Genomic DNA, 20,000 nt, shown 5'->3' with positions numbered 1-20,000 from the left:
AATCCTACCGCAGCCAAATAGGTGTAGACAGTCCATCGCTTGGTTTGACACCACCACCTCGTCCTTACGTACAATTAACTGAATTCACTCTGTTGCAAGCATTCTGACCAGATCACTGGTTTGAAGATACCTTCCTCTCTCACTCTTCCCAATCTCAGAACCTAAGTGAATGGTCATGGATCTGTCCTTCTTCGTGACAAAGCAATGAAAAAAGAGGAAAAGCCATACAAATCAGAGTTAAGAAATGAACATTTTCATTGAAGTCGAAGTCGCTGGAGCCGCTCATACTCCCGAATGTGAAATGTATGCCACACATCCCGGATCAATATGCCAGAGAGTAGCTCATCATTGTTTTTCCAGCACATACATATGTTATTCTCCGAGCACTACACGTAGTATTAACATATATTGACTCTCAGTGCTAAGTCTTGGAGTGATGAGATCAGGATGGTGCACACTGTGGCTGGTGAACTTTTATCTCCTTTCTCGAATGTATGTGGTCAACAACTGTAGACATGCGAAGAGGGCAATAATGTTCATGTTTTTAATCTACAAGCTCTTCTGAGCCGTACGCAACACCCCTGTGTAACACCCAGCCACTGATTTTCCCTGAACTGCAATTGAAGTGCTTATCTCCACCCATACAGCAGGACGAATTCAACAACGAAAACAAAGACGTCGCATGCAGTCTTACTACCGGGTTCAGACGTTCAAAAGTTTTGTCATATCGTGCTTTACCTTCCTAACAGAGTAATGAACTTAAAAGGCCTACGGAGCTTATATTTTCATTACATTTACTACCATAAAATAATTTCATTCATTTACTACCATAAAATAATTTCATTCATCGTCTCAACGTGGTCATTTGACCTACTAGAAATAGCAATTACAAAAAGCATTTCCCTCAAATCATACCCTCCTGTCAGACAAGAAGGATACGTTGGATAATGTGGTTCTAGGTTCATAATCATTGGTAAAATGACGGGATAATGATGGGTGGAATTCTTTTGAATATAAGTATGTTATATCTGCTTTTGCAGAATCATAGGATTCTTTAAAACCTTGGTTGGGAAACGCTGGCTTATAGAGTGGTGTATATAGAAGCGTATATCATTATAATCCAATGATATACAGACGTCACAAGTTGGCTTTCATTTGACTAGGTGAAACATTCGTGTGTGTGTGAACAAATGCAGGGATCAATATATGTGTTGATCTGAGACTAAACAACACGTCTGTTTATGACATCAAGTCTGCGGTTGTAAATTTTGATAGATCTATCATTAAATGCCAGTTAATGATGCGATCCAATATTCTAAAGTTTTTTCTTCAGATCTCTAGAAGCTTAATGAAGTGTTCCACCTCATTTATTTATATATCGATCCCGCATTTCTTCACACACACACACACACACACACACACACCACACACACACACACACACACACACAACACACACACACACACACACACACACACACACACACACACACATTTCACCTTGCCATGTGATAACCATCTTGTGATGAGACATTTGGATATAATCCAATAGAAGGCATACGCTTTTACGACGCATGCGCAACTCCCTAAGTCAATGTTCCCCCGCCACGGTTTTTCGGAAATCTGTGGTTTCGCAAAAGTTAGCTAGGATTTTTTCAGGCGGTAGCTAGTGGATCCGCAAGAGTTTGATTGGAGCTCTTCGAAAGGCCACTAAGTATTCCTTAGAAATAGTGATGGTCTAATTATAAGTTAATTTTATGCAAATGCATTTTTGAATAATTTTTGTGTTTGATTACATGTTCATAATTATAGTATATCTATCCAGTGAAAACGCGTGGCAGTACTTGAAGAAGTACTAAGATGCACAAGAGATGATGGGAAAAAGAAAGGCGAGTGCATTTGCCGGTCTTGGATGGTAGTATTATACATCCATATAGATTTTAGAGTATGAAGATATAAGGAAATGTTATAGCAAGAACCGTTGTAATTACAGTGAAGTAACGCGTAGCACCATGCTGCAAGGTGCAGCAATACACTGCAACTCGTAGCGATACGCTGTAACGCGCAGTAATGAGGTGAAACACATAACAATATGCAGTTAGCATAATAGCGAATTTTGTAAACTAAATTAAATTTTTTTGTTTTCTCATTAGCATAACAGGTAATTTTTTGAATATTGATAGTTTACCGTGGGGTAATATAATAATTTTTGTCAACGTAATGCAATTTTGTACATATAAATAGATATTTTCCGGTATGCAGATAAGCGAAATGATACATTCTTGAGTGACAGTAAACGTACTTCTAATGTTTTTTTCTTTCGTTTATAAATTTTACTTATTACATCAATCATGCTCATAGCAACTGCATCAAATTCCGTTTAGTTCGACTTTGCTTTTCATCCTTTCGAGATCGATAAAATAAGTATTGTTGGATACTAGCGCCGATGTAATCGACTCGCTCCCTTTCCCCTCAAATTGCCAAAATCCGAAACTATTATTGGGACACGTCTGCTTCAGGATTAAGGGAATTTCTATGTGAACGTTTGACCTGTTAGAAACAACATCCAGTCGGATAAAAAACAACACATTCCCATCTCAGCTGAGTAAAGGTAGCATTACTTAATATACTTTTAGATAGTTCTGAAATGACGGGTTGGGATGGGAATGTATGGCCGGGTCACAGTTAAAATCCTTGTTTTTGTTCCAGAATTTAAACAACAGCAATACTTTTCTATGCGTCCTTTTATTCATGCGAAACAAATTGTGAGAAACCAAGGTATGGACTAGATGCTACATTACCACACTCGATCATATATTACCAAACAGCTCCTACTCTGAGCATGTATTGAGCACTCTTATATTAGTGTATAAATATGTAAATGAACACACTATACATACAGAGCACTAAATGCTCATACATTCATATGCATAAACACACACACACACACACACACACACACACACACACACATACGCATACGCACACAATATACATACGTACGCACTCACTTGAAATATGTTTTAATCCTTCTCTTTTCCTCACTTAGTCTTTCTTTTCACTCTCTCTATTACACGCTTTCCATTTCCCCCTCTCTCTTTTAATCTTGTCTCTTTCACGTTTATGACCTAATCCCCTTCTCTCTGTCTCTCTCTTTCGCTCTCACTCGCTAATAGTCGCTTTTTACCTTTCATGCTGTACATAAGCTATTTAATTAAGGTTTATGATGTTTGCAATGTTTCAAGTTTGTGTAAAAACAAACAAACAAACCAAAAGAAAAAATCTAAGACAAAAACATAAAGAAATCTAAGCTAAAAATAAAGAAAAAGATCCCCAGCACAAAAACATTAAACAACAACAAAATATCAACTAGAAAAACAAAAACAATAAAAATATGGCCTCCGGCTTCTCAAGGTGTCTACGTCATACATTGGTCGTTCTAATTGTTAGACCACCAAATCGACCTAATCTTTTTAGTTACTACAGTCATAGTGGTCTGGGGGAGTGGTGGGAGTGAGCAATAATAGTAACGATAGCAGTAGCAGTAGTAGCAGCTGCAGCAGCAGTGAAAAGATCAAGAACAACTTCAAGACCAACGAGCCAATAAGGGTGCCTTTATGTGTCTACTTGTTCTGCTAGAAGTAGTTGCCAAATTTCCCTCAAATCATACCACCCAACCCTTAAGTAAAGCACAAATTGCACAATGAATAATGTAGATTTAGACTCTAAAATAATGAGATGGCCACGATTGGAAGATTTGATCAAAGTTGCGCAAAAAAATAAAACAAAACAAAACATAAGACAAAAAACATTGACATAGCCAACAACTGCGACAGCAACAGGTGTTGTTATGATACAGAGAAGAGTAGCAGTGACAAGAACTACAACTACTAAAAGAATCGTAATAACGAGATAACAGCAAAACGAGATGACAATAATAGCAACAGCAACAACAAGAAATAAATGGTGAGAATAAGGAAAATATTAAAGGATGGTGAAAGCGGAGCCAATACTAGGCTCTGGCCGTTGCTGTTGTTGTTGTTGCTAAGCAACAAGACGGGTAAGGGTGATTAGGTGATGGTCTAGGGCTTAGGGGCGGGAGACCCCAGACATTGGGAAAAAAACTTTGGTCGTCTTGTTGTAGTCGAGGGCTCTTCGTTGACGTCCGACACCACTGGGAGGTGGCCCTCGAAGTCGCTGGAAATGGAGATCTCCAGGTCCAAATTCTTGAACGGCTGCTGTTGTTAATGCATATATTTGATACCATAGAAATTAGTCTATCACCCGAGAGACGGTGATTATAATATCGATATAGTATTGAATGGATCAATATTTAACTGTTTACTAGGAGTAATCATCGTCTCTCTATTTCCCTCTATCAAACCAAACATCATATCTAAAATCAAGGTGTGGTGGAAGGTGAATTTAAACAACCATGCTTCTTTCTTCAGAAAATAATAATAACAATAAAAAATGGAATGCAACAAAATTATCCAATTAAGCGTCTGGAATTTGAAAGACTGAAATTAATCTCAAACTAAACAATTAAAGTATACCCATAGATGAGATATTGTCACTAAATGTAACCACTTCGATAAATATTTCCTAAAACACCGGAAAATTATATTCTAGTCTGATTAAACGGATCAATACTTAAGTACTTGTTAGGAACACTTACATTAGCTCTATCTTTTGCTCGGCTTTTATTTACTATGAGACACGCCTTATGTTTTTATTTTATGTTATCCTGCATACATAAGAACAGTTTTTCTCCTAGACATGTATTGAATACACTCCCGTGTCCTGTTTTTACTTTTCATGTTACCATATGAATTCCTTACAGCTTATTAGGAACAGTAAAGTTCCTAAATCCATTATAAACTTTGTAGGTCTTCATAGTCTCAGTCTCAAGATGAAATGATGTTGGCGTGTGTTTACGCCCTCTTTTTATAGTAGGCAGAACCAATGCGATTGGTGTAGATTTTACCTCCGGAATAAGTCAGGTGTTTATTGTTTATTTCTGACTTGTGTATGGTGTCTGTGTGTTTATTGTAGTTGTGCTCTATTATGAGTATTGATCATTAATCGTTTCTTTTTGTAGGGAATTCGTGGTCTATTAGTTAGTTTGAATACCTGTTTGTTGATAAAAGCCAACAATAGAAATCCAAACAAACTAATAGACCAAGCAATAGAACAATGCAGGAAAAATACACCAAAACAAATACAGCACATACTACACCCATTAAAAATGCACAAACCATACATAATGCTATTATATGAATCAAATGCACACCGAGTATAGACTAGATGAATTCATAGGAAAATATATAAAGAAAACTTAATAAAAAAGATTAAACTAGACTTCGGGTGCATATTCAATATATATATATATATATATGCAAACGCACGCGAACATTATATATATGTGTGTCCCCGCGTATGTATGCATATATGTATGTATGTATGTATGTATGTATGTATGTATGTATGTATGTATGTATGTATGTATGTATGTATGTATGTATGTATGTATGTATGTATGCGAGTGTCCATGTTTATGCACATATTCCTTATAGCTACGTAAAGTACTAGGGATTTAGAATATTCTTTTTCCATTTGATATTTTGGGGTTTTGAAAACATGTTATTGGTTTCCTCTTTGTGCTTGCATGCATGTTTGTAGTTGAGTGTGTGTTTGTGTAGGACTGTGTATGTGTTTGTGTGTTTTGTGTTTGTGTGTGGGTGTGTGTGCGCGTGCCCGCTATAAATATTTCTGATTCAAAGGATACATTATACACTCAGGTTCGGGATCCGGTAGCGTAAAGTAGATCAGATATTAATCATTTTCCAGGATAGGACGTCAGTCTCAACCGGATGACTACCGATTTTTCTCAGATTTGATGCTCTGTCTTAGTAGTTAACTGAAACAGAATCAATATTTTATTTTATATTGTATTTGCTTAAACCCTTGTCAGTGATCAGTAAATTAATCAATGTTATAATTATATCGATTTTCAAACGCTTATTTTCTGTTAAAAATGTGTCTTAGATTGTAAACGCAATAAATGGAAATCATTTATCATCTGTGACTGTCTTTTCCAATAAACATTGATTTTGTGATTGGTAAGATTGCTTCTATCTGCTAATGCAAGCCGGAAGCTGTTTACCCATCAGTTAATCATATATTAATTCAAAGAGTTGTTGTTTAGCCCAGGTCAATTTGATTCAATAGATCTATCGCTAAGACATCTTTTCTTTTATTCAAGCAGTGTGTCGAGCGACCACCGGTTGATTCGGTGATCCGTTGACTCAATTCATTGATAGTTGTGACTAGAGTTATAGAATCAGTAGACAGTCCATTATTTTCATCCTTCTGCGTTTGGAGCTCAAAATCTCCAAGAATAAGCACCAGTAATATGCTGGAGTCGGTTCGGTCGGCTACACTCTTTTCCTAGTAACAACAAATAGCCTTTCAAACTGTATTATTTACAAATATATATTAATTTATCTGATTTACAACAAAAGCCGTCTCTGGCAAGCGTTTATAATTTGATAGAATTATACACGCTGCTAAACATTTCCTGCCTTTGACTCAATAGAACACCAAAGATGTGACATAGAGAGGGTTGCACTAGCACTCGGCTGGTACTAGTCTTCAGCTGAGCATATTGGATGAACGAGGAAGGAAATGACTTTCTCATGGAGTCAAAGCATCGTTCTGTCCAGAAATCGAACCCATAAGCATATAATCGTTAGCACAACATCCCAGCTAGTAGGCCACGCACCTCCCCTAAATTAAACGCTGTCTGTCTGTCTGTCTGTCTCTCATACACATACATATTGATGTGTGTGAACATACATATGTGTATTTACACCTTATGCATGCATTTTATGAAACGAACTTTGTATGCTTCAGATAATTTTAACTGAAGAGTATGGGTATGTGAGGATATAGAAACAGTACAAGTAGAGTATTTGACTTTATAGATATATTGTCTTATATTATTATTCACTCAGTGCTAGTTGGAGTAAGGGGAGATACAGGGGAGACGATAAACTATGTGAGTTGAATACCTGTGAGATGAGATTTTTTTTTTCTAACATTATTTATGGCTGCTATCTTATCCTCTTAAATTTGAGATAATTTGAGATGTATGGAGAAAATCCATATCGAACCACTGTGTGATTAGGATTATAAATAAAATAAACTAAAAAAAACACGAAAATAAAAAAAACTAAAAAGGAAAAAGAAATCCATGCTTCAAAGTATATCGGGCGCCATGAGATTTCTCACTCTGAGAATGTCGTTAAAGCTGCAGAACATTTATGTCAGCTGCTTCCTAACAGGGTCACTAACAATCTAAATAGAAACTAAAATTTCAGTGAGATATTTCCAGGAAATAGTTACAAGCTGGATCTTGAGTTTGATGAAAATCCCCTCAGTTCCTTTAAGTTGCTTCGTAGTTTATTTCGTTTTCTAAAAGCGCTTAATCAGTTTGGTCCGGTAACGACTTCAGACATAGGAGAGCGAAGGCTAATGCTCGTTTTTTACACCCCACTTCTAATTCGGTAGCTGATGATACTAATTAAACGGCTTGTAATTAAGAAGGTTAATTGTTCTGTTGCCTATCAAGAATGCTAAGTGCATATCATTAAGACCGTTTCTATTTAAATGTAGTACTGAGAGATCCGATCTAAAATCTGCCCAGAAGCTATATTTGAATGAAAAGCTTAACTGAGCTAGACCGACTTTCAGTGTGGAGAAAATATGATATTCAACATTTAGAATATTGCACACAGTATAACCAAGAGTTTCTTTTAAGAAGACAAATCATGTTTACTTCCGTTACAACCAGTTTATTATTATTATTATTATTATTATTATTATTATTATTATTATTATTATTATTGTTGTTGTTGTTGTTGTTGTTGTTGTTGTTGTTGTTGTTGTTGTTGTTGTTGTTGTTGTTGTTGTTGTTGGTGTTGTTGTTATTATTATTATTATTATTATTATTATTATTATTATTATTATTATTATTATTATTATTATTATTCAGTAGTTTTATATTTATAGCGTGCTTTCACTTCACAGCTCTGTGTGCCTTGGGTATACGCGATGATTTGCTGTGAAGCTCTTATGGTTACTGTATTGAAAGTGTTTTGCGTAGGATGTGCGCAGTTCCCAGTAGTGCAATTTTCTGTATGTTATATATATTTGCAAGTTTCTGCCTTGAGTCCTGAGCCTCTCAGCTATTGCTGGGATTTTTCTCTGTCTATTTATTTTGCATTTAATTTAGCCCAGTAATTGCCATGAAGGGGCTTTTATTGCCATCGTTTTATCAATGTCCGTTGCTGTTCTAGTTTTAGTTTGGATTTCATTTGTTCTATAGCTTTTGTTGTTTCTTCTTCTTCTTCTTCATATTTGTTAGGTAGTATGATTTCTTGTTTGTATTTGTCAACTTCATTTAAATACTGAAAACAGTCTTTTGTTTTGCTCGTGTTTTGTGGTTATTTGTATTAGTTTTCCTCGCTTCTGAAGTAGGTATTTTTGCAGTCCTATGGTAGTTATTTTATAATAGTTTTCCAGTTGTATAAGGCCTCTACCACTTTCTATACGTTGTATATATAGCCTTTCTATGTCAGATTTTGGGTGGCGCATCCTAGATCCTGTCATTATTTTTCTTGTTTTCCTGTCTATTTTGGTTAATTCATTTATTTAAGGATATTGTAGCTGTAACTTCTTCTTCTTCTTCTTCTTCTTCTTCTTCTTCTTCTTCTTCTTCTTCTTCTTCTTCTTCTTCTTCTTCTTCTTCTTCTTCTTCTTCTTCTTCTTCTTCTTCTTCTTCTTCTTCTTCTTGTCTTTGCACAGCTTCTAAAGCTGGAGATGTATTACAATGTCAGCTGTTCACTACCAGTGAACTAAGGTAACACCTCTTATCTTCCGAGCACATTCGAGAGTATTCGAGCAGTTCCAAGCAGTCCTGTTTTCTGCAGGTGCTCCACCCTTATTGCAGCCCCTATTTGTTCCACGTACTTTGCGAGATTTTTGCTAACTTTTCCCAGGGCTCCGACAATTATTGGTACTACTGATACCTTTTTCATCGACCGCAACTGTTTAACCTCCCAAGCTAACCTGTCACATCTCTCGACCTTTCTTTTTTCCTTATCGCATACCTTGTTGTCAGCTGGGCATGCTATATCTATGATCCAGTATAGTTTATTTTCTTTCTCAATTAAGACTATGTCTGGTTTCCTATTCTCTATCTCATGGTCGCACTGAATCATAAAATCCCATAGGATCTTTGCATTTCTATTTTCAATGATGCCTTCATGTTTGTGGTCGTACCAATGTTTTGCTCTGTCAAGTTCATAGTTGTTGCAAAGTGTCCAATGGACGAGCCTGGCTATATTGTTGTGGCGTCTCTTATATTCCTTCTGGGCTAGTGGCGTACATTGGCTGGTAATATGCTATACGGTTTCACCGTTTTGTCCACAGATTCTGCACTTATCACTTTCTGGTGTGTTATCTATTCTGTATTTTACGTAGTTTGTTCTTAGTGCTTGCTCTTGGGCAGCACAGATTAGAGCCTCTGTTTCCAGTTTTAAATCACATTTAGTCATCCACAGCCATCTTTTTTCTCTGTCTGTCTTATCTGCAACATCCCTATGGAATTGACAATTTCTTGTATAGTGCTTTATCTTTGCAATCTTTCATCCTACACAAGCTTGACCTTCTTACTTCTAATAATAGCAATTCTGTGGCATTTTTACATACCATGCTATATTATTATTATTATTATTATATTATTATTATTATTATTATATTATTATTATTATTATTATTATGGTTTGGCTCAGGTTCGGTCTTATTCCTGGTAGGAATTATGTGGATAGCAGGTTACTACCTGTAACCTTAGGTATCCACAAGTTTTCAGCAGTCTTTCAAGTGCTTAGAACCCTCCTGATAATCCTTGCTATCCAAAGAGACAAACTTTTTGTAAGAATTCTACTGGGCATTCTACTTCAATCTCCTTCAGCCATTTGTTAATCTCTAGTCGTTCCTACGGATTGCTTTTGATTGATTTATCAGTCACTTGGCAGATGCTTCAAAACCCCCTTTTTCATCCATATTCTCTTCATTCGATTCATGAAACCTCTTTTATTTGCCTCACTTCCTCGCCAACATTCTATTACTATTTTGCGTACATCTTTTTCCCATGTCATTCATTTTCGTTTGTACTTTGGACTGCGATTTTGGTCCTGATGAGGACCTGCTGGAGTTTGATCAGATACTCCCTGCCTGCCGTGCCCGTCACTTTCACTGTTAACATTTCCAGTCCCGTTAGCGGAGTTGTGGTTATTATTCAATTTTGACATCGCTCATTTAGGGGTACCATTTGTAAGGTTGTGCAATCACCAGTATTGTCATAGTGACACCATCACTAGGTGGGTTGCTAGCCAAGGCTCCGAGAGTCCACACCTGCCCTCATATACACTGTTTTTAGTGCCAATACTTATTTCATTGGCCCCCAAAAGGATGAAAGGCAAAGTCGACCTCGGCGGAATCTGAACTCAGAACGGGAAGACAGATGGAAATATCGCTAAGCATTTCGCCAGTCTCGGTAACTATTCTTCCATACTATTACTAATATTATCATACAACATGCCAACACAAGCGTAAAGACGCCAGCAATGCTATACATCACACCAGCACGGCCACACAACACACCAATGGTGTTATATAATTCTATAACATACTAAGAGTGGCATAAAAATACATCAATGTCACCATAAAACAATTACATTGGAGGCAATGAAGGAAACTCTACATGATTGCTCGCCTATAAGAAAGTTTTAAATACGAAACATATTTGATAATATAGACATAGATACACTATCTACGAAGGAAAAAAATTGCATTGGGACACTTTTGAGGAAAGGCCTGCTGCTCAACTTAAGATTAAATGAGGTTAATACTATCATACAATATGCTGATAGCTTGTAGAGGTTGTCGCATATTGTGAAATGATGTCATTGTATACAATTATGTGTGTAATTGGTACGTTATGTAGACATAGATGTGAAGTAGATAATGTGTGAAGTAGGTGTGTGCGGGCATGTGCAAACGTGTGTACGCGCGTGCATGACCGTTACATATACAATAGAGTCTCATATCAAAATATGAAACAATGCAAGCATAAAATATGCTTACAAAACAAAATCAGTTAATCGATACACACAGACAGACACTTACACATACACACACAAATACAGACACACATACAGACGCACACATGTACACACACGCACATGTCTGTAAGTGCATATATGTTCGTGTTCATCACAGTTACAGTATAGTGTGTAATCGTGTAAGTGAACATGAGCACACATCTATATGAACAAGCACATATGCTCACATATATGTGATGAGTGCATATATATATATTTATATATAATTATGTATGTATGTATGTATATACACACACACGTACACACATAACTTATATATTTACACACACATATACGCTGCAATATGGCCATTGAGAGCCGCTTTTTTGTTGTCGTTTTGTATGGAATTCGTGTTGGGCCCACAAATCGATATATTAATAAAGGAATAAATACAGAAAAATGAGACTGTTTCTGTGTACATCGTGTGTCCTTTACAGTGTTTCAGTGGTAGCTATCGATATGTTAGTTATTGGGACATTGTATCCGGTTATTTGAACGCCATGTGGCGTTGGGTATATTATTCATCTTTTACCTAAATAAAGGTCGTGTTTAAAAAAATTATCACACACAAAAGCAGAAACTAAAAAAACTAAAGTAAAGCAGCAGGAACAACAACAACAACAGCAGCAGCAGCAGCAGCGCTATTCGTTACAGCAACAAGAGTAACTGCCGTGGGATTGAGCATGCTCTAACATAACGACTCCGTTGCTGGAAAGTACAATTGTATATTTTTTGATTAGTTACAGTGAAATATTTAATTAATGCTTATGCAAGTTAATGAAACAGGAAAGTCGGGTACAATAAAAAAATATATGTAATAACTAAAAAAAAACAACAAAATAATAGAAGCACTAATAGTACCACCGTTGCCGCCGCTTCCACTACAAGCAACTGCAACAACTATTCAGAAGCCAGAGTTAGTCATAAAAACCTTTCTGTTTTCAGTCTTTGTTTTCTTTTTTGGTCTTTTTTACCCCAATTGTTCTATTGTCATTGTTAATTTTTGATCAACCGGAGAGCGCCAACCTCCCAACCCCCAAACACTAGTTATCCGTCCTTTTCATTTCGAATTTTAAGCATAATGTTGTGTCTACTATCGAAAAGTCGATTAATTTTACTTATGAAGCTACTACAGACGTGCTTCATTCATGTTTTGTGTTCACACTGGAGATCGATGAGTTGGCGAGAGAAATTTAAAGTGGTTTTGTTAGTGAATTCAGAGAAGTACTGCGAAAGAGTACCAATGGAGCGGAAGTGGAAACTGAGTTGTCAGAGTTGGTAAGATAAATGAAAGAAAGGTGAAATAGGTATTAGTAGAATAGAGTGAAAGTGGTGTCAGAATTGATAGAGAAGTTGTGATTGCTGTTGTTGTTGCTGTTGTCGTTGTCCTTGATTAACCTCAGATTTGCTCTGAACAAGTAGACCCATAATCAAAAGTGTACCAGCAGTAACCATTTCGTCTCTTTTCTTTCCTTGCATCGCAAATCCCTGACTACATTACTGAATATATTCGTTTTTTAAAAGTCGCTAGGGTGTGACCTGAGGATGATTTTGATACTTTTTCTAACGTTCACATAGAATCTCATCAGTATCGGGAAATGAAAACAAAATGAAATTGTATGTGAGAACTAGCAGAACAGAGACTGTCAGGATTGTTAAACGGTAGTGAGGGTATGTGCCAGAACTGGTATAGAGTCTATATAGAGTCTAAGTAGAATCGCTATCATAATTGGCAGATTTTAGTAAATGTATGTGTCACAATTGGTATGGAATCAGTATTGAATCTAAATAGAATCTCTATTATAATTGATTGATAATTGTGAAGATGTGTATTGAATATATATATAAAAAAAATAAACAGAATTTCCAGTTTTAGCTGATAATCTTAAAATAAACTGCAATAAAACACTCAGTAGGTTTTATCTCTGTATATTTCACTCACTATATAATATCGGCAGTTCTGGAAATGTTATGTTCTTCGATAGTGATAGGATCCAACAAGTTCTCATCCAGTGATTGTGGAAATTTATTTTTCATTTTCCTTAATGTTGAAATTGAACTCAGAATAATCTGATAACTCTCATTAATCTCTCCGATCGCCAGTCATTAGTCTCTCCTTCTATCTTAAAAGATCTCGATTTTATAGTCGAGCCGTTTTAGAATCTCTAAATTCCTTCATTTATGTAAAGAACTCCTACGAGTGCTCACATAAAAAGGGATGTACATTTTTTTAGGGTTTAGTACGAAGAGAAAGTGCAGCACCCATAACTCTTTCAAAAGATCCGAAACTTGTTTAAATTTCTGCAGCAGAATGAACACCATTAAAGGCAACAGTGTTAAACCTGACGACAAAATAAGCTATATCACCTCCATTTAGGTACCAGTCCATCTGATGGCTTTCCACACTGTTTCTGTGTAATGAATTTCATCACAAAGATTAATAGAGCATTTTTCAAGATGCTACACCAAGGGATTAAACCAAAAAGAACGTTATTACAAAGTAAACTTCTTAGCTACATAACCATGTCTTATAAAAACAAATATACATTTTTATCGTAATAAATGGTATCCGTCAAGGGGTGTTTGGCTCCCACTTTAGGGAAAATGAAAATAAAAAGTTCTTTTCTTTCATAATCCTTTTTTTAACCTATGAAATTAAGAAATATGACTGAAGCAAAATTCGAAATAACTAAATATGGGATTGGAACCGTTTTCGATAGGTGAACTCTCTGACACTATCCTCTTAGTGATCTACTCATAAATTCCCAATGTCATTTGCAAGCTAGAGATTGTAATTTGATCAAAGTTACAACGAAAAGTTGTTCGCCTGAGGCAGCCATTTGAGAGACGCAGAAATGTCACGTGATACAAAGATATTTGGATGACTTCCATTTTGCTTTTCATGAATGTTAGCCAAATATTTATTCCGAAATTTAAAATATAAGTTCTCAAAGAGGCTGGGGACCTTAGGCAAGTTGTGTGATCTGTCTCGTTCAGTGAGATAGAAAGTTATACAAGCACATACGTACATACATATATTGACACACAGTCGTAAATGCATATACATAAAAACATACATACGTGCACACACATGCGCGCACACACACATACAACACGCACATACACACACGCACATACGAATATACACGCACGCACACACAAACGAACACATGTGAAACACTTAGAATGCCTATCGTTTTTATTTCTTCGCTTGAAACTCACACTGATATTCGTGTCAGTTTTTTTAAGAATGTTCATATATGCATCTATAAGTAAGAAAGTATGCATAAGTGTATGCACGTATTAGCAACTGTGTGCTTATAAGTATGTATATGCAATTTATCCATATTTATATGTGCAAATGCATGCAAGGTATAATGATTTTGACGACTCTTTCTCTCACTCTCTGTCTCTATAACACGCATATATGTATGTGTGTGTATGCATATATATATATATATATATATATATATACATACAAACATGCATATATATATATATATATGTACGTATACATGTATGTGGATATAAATATATGTATATACATATATATATATAATAATATATATATATATATATATATATATATATATATATATATATATATATATATACATACAAACATGCATATATATATATATATGTACGTATACATGTATGTGGATATATGTGGATATATATATATATATATATATATATATATATATATACGCATAAATATATACATACATATACATATATATGTATGTGTATATATGTATATATACATATACATATGTATACATGTATATATATATATATATATATATATATATATATATATATATGTGTGTGTGTGTGTGTGTATAGATATGTATGTATACACACACACACACACATATATATATACATGCATTCATACATACAAATTTATGCATATAATGCATGTGACTTAAAACCTATTTTGCTTGCAGAAACGAAACTGTTTACAACTAAAACATGCTGCTCACGAATTGCATGTTTATAGACGTATGCATCACATACGTTTTTTAATTATAGTTAACTACACATTCATAACACCCATAATACATGCACCTAGGGAACTGGTAATTACTGTGTACAAAAAATGTTATTCAAATTAGCGGGTCAAAGAATTTAATCCTTTTAGATCTTTCTGACCTTCGTTTGTTTTCCTTGATATTGCTGAAATTGTGACTGGTTTCCCACGAACCTTTCTTGAAGGACTGTCGTGATCTCGGTCACTTATACGCCATGGTAACCAGCCCTGTGAGTCTCAGGACTTGAAACAGTTCTACAGAATTGATTTATACATTATTGACCCACAGAACTAGGTTCAATTTTTTCAGTACGAAAAATTAACTATTGTACATTACCCTTCTGGCATATGAATATATTGAATGAATTTTTGTGAAATAGATAAGGTTTTCGTAAAGCGGCATATTCTTAGTCCTCAACTAGTACTTATTTTGTCGAAATCGAAAGAATGACAGGCAAAGTCGACCTCGGTGGCATTTAAATTCAGAACATAAAGACGGACAAAATGCCGCAAAGTATTTTGCCCGGCGCCGTCTTATACCCCTGCCGATATATATATATAAAAGAATAATGGAAAATGGAGACAAACGCTCAAGATGTTATTTAAATCATTTATATCACCCCATCACCGATATATGTTTCGATAGATGCATTAAAATAAACCCGAGAGAATGAATAATGTGGAACAATGTATCAATCTCATCAGGGAGAATATAAACAACAGTGTGCATCAATAAGATCCGTTAAAATGACTTATTGATGCACACTGTTTTTTATATCCTCCCTGATAAGATTGATGCATTGTTCCACATTATTCATCCTCTTAGATTTATTTTAATTCATCTATCGAAATATATATCGGTGATGTGGTGATATAAATGACTTAAATAGCATCTTGACCGTTTGTCTTCATTTTCCATTATTCTTATGTTCTCCAAAACACGTCTCGCTTCTCCCCGGAATTAACTTCCACGCAAGTGTGATCACTAATTCCTAGGACGCTTATGTGACATCTGGCTACATTGTAATTGTTTCACTGGGTCTTTCTTGTAACTTGAACATTGCTGCTTTATATATATATATATATATGACATCTGTCGAATACTGTAAAATACGCAAACCTTTAGAAGTACATATTCTACCCACAATATTCTATCTCAACACGCCATGCAACATACATGAGGAGCAACAGAACAATAAGCACGTGGACTACATATGTAAATGGGAATTGTATGCAGTACTTCTAATGAACCAATCTAATAAACGACTTATTCATTACTCTGTATGAAAAATATTCCTTTTTACCTTTCTACGTTTCATTTCTTTCCTTTCATTTTATAACTTTCTTTCAATCTTTCTCTTCTTTTCCTCCACTTTGTCTTTCTTCCTTCATTTCTTCCATACTTTTTTGTCTTATTAAGTTATCAGAGCTGTCTTTGTTTTGTCAAGCCACATACAGCCTTCTGGTGTCAATTTATGATGTTTGCTGATTGTGATGAGTGTATGTTGCACCTACTACAGATAACATTTTTTTCTTTCATCTTTTTCTCTCGCAATTCCTTCCTACCCTCATTCCTCCCTTCCCGCCAAGGATATCTGAATAGTGTTTGGTTTGCATGATAACGCACTTCACTGTCTTCTGCTGTCACTTGGTCTTGTCTGTTGGCTCTGAAGCATGCTGGTTGTAATTACCACACACACACACACACAAAATGGATTGATTAATACCGTTAGTAATAAGCATCGTTTAAAATTTACGCAGATTGACATTATCAAAATTTACTCTCAAGTAATTAAATCGTTGCTAAAAAGCGAAAAGACTAATCCTTACCAGAGATAACGCGTCATTCAAGAAAATAGTTATGCATATAAGATGCATTTCGATAATGTCCTACGAGTAAAGAGAAACTACTCTAATTCTTTCGACATGACTAGGATAGTTCAGTTTTTGCTGAATTAAGTGAGCACAGAGGTCTTTACATTTTTCACCAATATATTCAGTATATTACAATAAGGTTGTAAAGGATGAGTAGAAAGATTATAAGTAATACATACATACACACACATGCACGCACGCACACACACATAATATATTATATTACATATATATATATATATACATACATACATACATACATACATACATACATATATACATACATACACATATACACACACAAACACACACATACACACATGCTAAAACGTTAGATCATTTCAAACATATTCTCAAACAGCTACATAAAGAATTAAGCCTAACATTTATTATTGATACTAATACGTTAATAATTTCTATTTTAGATGCCACGGTAAATTTACAAACCAACAAATGGCACTCATTTAGGAAACCAAATGAAATAAGTAGTTTGGTTTATAATATTGGTATATCCGATATTTCATTAAATATATTTTCTTAAAATAAAGCAGCCCATTATTAAAGCTTTAAACCTCAAAACTCGATAAATTTGAAGATAAAATTATGTAAAAATGATATTATTAATTCTCATAAGTAACCCACCGTCCCCAGAAAACGCACATTTTACTGCATGTTTCTGCCATTTAGTTAAATAAACGTATAAACATCGCTAAATGTTTCCTTAATTTAGTATACAAATAATTTCCGAACATCGCACCAAAATTTCACAGATATAGCATATATTACTTTCAAGTTTTGGTACAAGGCCAACAATTTCGGGGAAGTGATAAGTCGATTAAATCGACCCCAGTGTTCAAATTGTACTTAATTTATCCACTCCGAAAGGATGTAAGGCAAGGTCAATCTCGGCGGAATTTGAACTCTGAACGTGAAGACGGATGGAATACCGCTAAGCATTTTACCCAGCATGTTAACGATTCTGACTGTTCGCCGCCTTAGATATAGCATATATTAATAGTAAAAACCTAAGACTACTATCCGTATTTAATCCTTATCAATTGTGTAATTGAATTAATTTCGAAAATTATCCCTTAATCTATGTCTTTCGAATTACATAGTTTATTGCGAGTTCACAAGTAATGATTGAGTTTCTAAAGCTTATATTGGTTTGACTGTAAGACCCGTCAAATTAAGATGTAATCGAGAAAGAAACTCTTAGAAATTCTTTAAAAAATTCAACACTTTATATTCTAAATAAATTTGGGATTTGAAAAATAAGAGAATTAGAAGCTTGAGATATATTAGAACATGTAAGGAATGTTATAGTCTTCGTCTTTGAAAAGTTTCATATATGGCTGTTCCATACTTAATACACGTTCTGAGCTTACAGTATTTTGTCGTTATAAATTCAAATTTGTATGGAATAATTTCCAAATTCCTAACGGATGAATGCTGTAAGACTCTGTAAAATACTGTTAACTGCTACAAGTCAATTAAAATGTATTCTTTTGCCTACATCTTTATTTTGTATATGAATATAAGATTATTATTTCTATTATCGCCTGCTGATAATCATAAAAGTTAAATTTAATTGCGATTCGTGAAGTTTTAGCTTCAAGCACACACACACACGAACTAACACATCATATACATACATACCTGCATGTGAACGCACACACACCAATACACACCAACATACACATACAGAGATAATATATATACTGCAGAGGATTACAGAATCTGTAGGGCATCAGGTTCTACGTCCTTTTACATTCTGAGTTCTAATTCACTTCAGATTGATTTTATCTTTCATCCCTCCAAGATCAGTAAGATCTTGTGTACTGTGATGGAAATAATAACTTACTCCTTCGAAGGTTGAAAGCAAAGACGGATACAGTCCAATCGTTGAAACCAACAAAGAATATGAATTAGCCAATGGCCCATGTCTATATATTATCTGCTGAGATACGCAGAGACCCTTGAAGGGGTGGGTTTTGGTTGGACAAAACGGACAATATGCTTAATAAGCATATGTTTTTTAGTATTTAGTTTCGTTGTTTAAATAGACAAGCGTTTTGCAGCCAGAGATGATGCTAGAAATGATTAATAAATATTAGCAGCGGAAACAGTATTGATACTGAATGGCACTTTTTAGATCCTGCTCAGTCTGGATAAGCCTATTGGCTATTTGCAATACCAGTGACTGAAAAGTCATTATTATTCTTTATACCGTTGACAGTGAGATGTGGTATGTGGTGAGCGGAACCTGTAACAGCGGAAGCGCTGTAAGATGAAATCACGTGATCTGGCAGTTCCAGTGCTCATACCAAACGGTTCTCTCCTGTTAAGGATATATGTCTATGCTCCAAGCATAAACATATCTATGTATATCTATATATATATGACTATGCTCCAAGCATAGACATAAATGCATCCGTATGAGAGGCTCTCTCAAGGTGAATACCGCAGTATTTGGCGTTCTGATAATACATCCACGTTGAGTAGGCTATAAAGATTACCATTAGAAATAATTAGTTTGTCTTACTTTAATTTCACACAAAGACTAAATATGCTAAATATATAATATACATGACTTCCGCACACGTTAGGCAAATAAAGAAATCAATAAATATATAGGCACTGGCTAATATTTACAATGAATTCTTTTGATAGTGACCTTAAAGTTTCTGCAATGACAAACTGTAAGCTGAAAGCTTCTAGAGCAGTGCTCCGCAACCGGTATGCTGCGGCACACTGGTGTACCACGAAACGATGTTAGGTGTGCCGCAGTATAACCTGAATATAATTTTTACCCTTACACTTTTAGTTATATTTTTAATTCTGGTGTGCCGCCAAATATTG

Source organism: Octopus sinensis, linkage group LG1 (assembly GCF_006345805.1).
Source record: "Octopus sinensis linkage group LG1, ASM634580v1, whole genome shotgun sequence".
In the NCBI taxonomy this organism is placed as follows: Eukaryota; Metazoa; Mollusca; class Cephalopoda; order Octopoda; family Octopodidae; genus Octopus; species Octopus sinensis.
The sequence above is the reverse complement of the archived record's forward strand: the minus strand, read 5'-3'. Positions refer to the sequence as shown.